Raw genomic sequence first — 4,256 nt, 5'->3', positions numbered from 1 at the left:
CAGGGTCGTAGACAACGGACTGGCGGGTAGCAGGTAGACCGTGCAGACGTTATACACGTGGTTGGTACACCGGACGCTCACAACTGCTTGCTGGCCGGACTGACAGGTACACCAGTTGAGTACACCACTCGCCAGAAAGACGTGTAGACGGCTGGCACCCAATTAACACTAAAACGAACGTCTATGTATAGGATAATGCACGAGTGGAGTGCAATCGTTCAGATATTGAACGGCACTACGGCCCTCGTGCCGTTCAATATCTGAACGATTGCACGACACGAGTGTATTATCCGGCTTACAACACGTCAACAACACCTGGTGCAAATATTAACCAATCGGGAACTACGTAGCGCTTGTGAGTAAACTAATTAATGACCTTAACATGCACACATGTATTCGTTTTATTGGTTGAGAGTTGTCACGTGCTAGCCATGAAGAGACACCTTGGAGATTTCTATACGCTACGTCATTCACTTCACGGCCTTCGAGGTTTCAACATCATGTCAGATAGCGACGACGTCGAGTTATTTATAACGCAAAACACATTCAAAATAGAACCTGACAAGCGGGAAGATGCAAGCGAGGATGACTGGCTTTTCCAGGACTTCGATGAACTTCTTGACGGGAAGAACTTGCAAGAGTCTGCATTGGCAGAAACTGCAATTCCACCAGGTTTGCCAAAGTCCGCTCCGCTCGCTCATACCGAGCCGACACTGTCTAATGTACCCTATAGTGTTTCAGATACCTCTCGTTTAAATATAAAAAGTGATGCTGAAATACAAGCAATGGCACTCGAAAGAATTCCCAAAAATACCCCGTATAAAAACAAATGGGCTGTGAATACCTTTCGATTTTGGCAAAGTGAAAGAAATAAGCTGGCACAGAACCAGTCTTTAAATATAAGTGTAATCCAACCACAGTTAGAAGAAATGACCAAAGATGAGCTAAATTACGCGTTGTCGCGTTTTGTTTGTGAAATGAGAAAGGATGGGAGTGATTATCCTGGCCAAACAATTTATGAATTAATAATGAGTCTGCAAAATCACTTATCTGTTGAAGGTAAATCCTACCGCTTTTTTAATGATTAGGCCTTTAAACAGCTCCAGGATAGTTTTGACTCTGTTATGAAAACTAGAAGTAGCATGGGCATTGGTATACAAAAACGTCAAGCCGAAGTCTTGACACTGGCTGACGAGGAAAATCTCTGGGAGAAGTTGATCGGGGACAGTACACCCCAAACTTTATTGGATGCCCAAGTAGTCTTGTTTGGCATACATTTTGCCTTGCGAGGGGGGCAAGAACACAGAAATTTACGTCCCGGGCAAATAGTAAAAAAGTTTTGCAAATCTGTCGGAAAAATTATCTTGAGTACACAGAGGACGTGTCGAAAACAAACCGTGGCGGCTTGGCATGTAGGAAAGTGCAGCGAAAGATTACCACGGCATTTGAAAATACCGACAACAAAGAAAGATGCATCGTCCGTTTATACGATTTGTACAACAAACTTTGGTAAGTTCTTGTCCAATGTCATTTATATTCTCAAGTTCCTTAATCAAAAAAGTTAAAATGTAAGAAATTGGCGATTTGTTATCAAACATCGTCGGATTTTCTTGAAATTTGGTAAACATAATGAATTTGTCAATACAAAAAAATCAGCTATTTTTTTCACATGACCAAAACCGGCATATTCCCGCCAAATTGACATTTGAACATGAAATAAATATTCCAAACTCAAGCCATAATTTTGTCTTCATTTTTTGTGATTATTAATAGTGTACGGTTTTGGCGGGAAAATGGAAGTTGTAGATCACGTGACAATGCTATTTTCACATGTACCATAAAAGATCATCATTATGAACCAAGATGTACACGGTGGCGAAATTTCAAGCCATTTTACACATAACTCATTGAAAATTACTGCAGTTATTGTGTTAATTCATTTTTAATATCGAACAGATCTGGACCAGTGTATTAACTTTAACATGCGCAACTATTGCTGTTTTCGCCATGTAGTAAATAACTGTTTTGTGTAGTCCTCCAGATCGTCCACAAGACGTATACTACTTGCAGCCAGCCAGCCAGGAAGTTTGTTGGTATTCCACTACGCCAATTGGAAAAATACACTTGCAAAAACAGTGGGGAGATTGTGCGAGAACGCTGGGATATCAGGTTTTTACAGCAACCACAGTTTGAGGGCAGCTGCCGCCACACGTCTTTACAGCGATGGAATAGACGAGCAGCTTATTGCTGAAAAAACTGATCACCGGAGCGCTGCCATCAGGTCATATAAGGTAAGCTGGTAGCTAGACAAAATTGAATACGAAATGTCAAACCAACATGGAGTCGATAAGCCCGTAAGGCTGATACTGCGCAAGAACCAGTAACACACGACTGCAAAATTAGAGTACAAGACAACCTATAACTAGTGCTAATTCAAATTGTATGCCAAACTATTATAATTTAATGTATTCAGTATCACTCAATAGAATCGAAAGGCTAAGTACTGTAATATTAGTATATTCCATTAAATGTCTATATTCTTTATACCATTACAGCGTACCAGCATTGAGCAGCAGTTTGAAGTTAGCAAGGTGCTTCAAGGAAACTCGAAAATACCGAAGACCTGTGACTTCAAACACAACAAGCAAACTATGAAGAATGAAGCGGTTGAAAGCGAGAGTGGAGAAAATGAAACATCGACACGAAACACGAAAGTCTACAAAATTACGTACACGTGGAAGCTGTTATCCCAGAAAATGGAAGCTTTTCTTTCAAAATGACTAAAAAATGATCGTGTTTAACGAATAAATTACATGTAATAAAGTCGCATGTCATGCACCTGTTACAAAATATTTGTTTACGCGTGCTTTTTAGTGTTTACTCTGGTGCAGGGCAATATGTAGATAATGCCCCCGTCAGGAGCATTATCTAGATATTGCCCTCCCGGTGATAAAATTTGCATAAAATGGATGCTATATTACACAGAATGCCCCTCTTGAACAAAGACAGTTGACGTGTGTAGTGTTGTAAGGTGACTTCACAACCTGGAGTAAGCGAGTTCCCTTCTCAGAATATTCAGTCTGTCCAACCGCGACCTCAGAACTGTTGTGTAACGAATGGCAACCTACGCATGCAGTTCATGTAGTATGTAAATATTTCCCACCTGTCGAACTCACCCGGTCAGTTCTACTCTTATTCTCAAACATCTGCCTATATCTACAATATGTAAATTCTCTGAAGTAACAAATACATCTATCGTTCACCCAATAGAAATCAAATAGGTCAGTGGCAATGTACTGACACACCAATGACCTACAAACAAATAAACCATATCTTGACACACTTCATTATATATGTATGTGCAACATCTCTAGTAAGCTCCATGAAACTTTTTGCAGTCTTGTATGAGTCTGCCATCATACAATATATCATCATAAACAATTCTCGCTACCTTAAATACCTTTTGCTTGTGCTAAGGGGTCAAACTGCATGATATCGAAATGCATTGTGGGTAAAGAGTCGACTTCTTACCCAGCATGAGTTGGAGATAGTGATCTGATAAATATTTTTAACGCAAATGCAATCGTTTTTCATGGTAGGCAATCGTTTCTATGCATTCTATTCATCCTTAAGTTTCAGCACTTGCGAAAGTCACACTGACGTAGCAACAAACTTCTTTAAGGTAGTTCGCGGCTCGAACATGAAAGACTAACCCTTTGCTCAACTTTCCTTGAGGAATCTTTCAACCATTCTCTTTCAAAATCAAGAATAAAAATCGGGGGTCAAATTGCAATTTTTCGTACTAGGGAAACAAATTACTCAAGATTTACCGATATTTAAAATTCAAAATGGCCACCATCGCTGTGTAAACTCCATGGAGAAAAATAAAATTTTCGAATTTCGAAAAACTAAGACGGTGAAAAATTGTAATAGACCAAGAGCTTTAATTAACCCCAACAAGCGGTATCTCAGAAAAAAATTGTAAAAGTTTGAGAGTCAAAATTTGTGTCCTCTTGGCGCGTTGTCTTGATGCAGCAAAATATAATATTTTTGAGAACATATCCTCACTCTTGTACAGTCAAATATGTAAAACATAAATACTATAGGGTTATTCACAAAATACGGCCCTGTATGGACGAGGGCTCAGTGAGTGACGTATTGGACGAGCCGAAGGCGAGTCCAATACGTCACTCACTGAGCCCGAGTCCATACAGGGCCGTATTTTGTGTATAACCCTATCATTATACACCTCCCTC

At 39.9% G+C, this 4,256-nt stretch overlaps 1 long non-coding RNA gene across 1 annotated transcript; it reads left to right on the top strand.

Annotated features, from left to right (window-relative positions):
- Window positions 1-252: 252 nt before the first annotated feature.
- On the top strand, window positions 253-2,689 carry LOC139149102 (uncharacterized). Its single transcript, XR_011556073.1, has 3 exons — window positions 253-1,509; window positions 2,034-2,291; window positions 2,556-2,689. It is a non-coding gene; the product is annotated as an uncharacterized lncRNA (long non-coding RNA).
- The last annotated feature ends 1,567 nt before the right edge of the window (window positions 2,690-4,256 follow it).

Source organism: Ptychodera flava, chromosome 14 (genome assembly GCF_041260155.1).
Source record: "Ptychodera flava strain L36383 chromosome 14, AS_Pfla_20210202, whole genome shotgun sequence".
NCBI classification, from domain to species: Eukaryota; Metazoa; Hemichordata; class Enteropneusta; family Ptychoderidae; genus Ptychodera; species Ptychodera flava.
The sequence above is the reverse complement of the archived record's forward strand: the minus strand, read 5'-3'. Positions and strand labels throughout refer to the sequence as shown.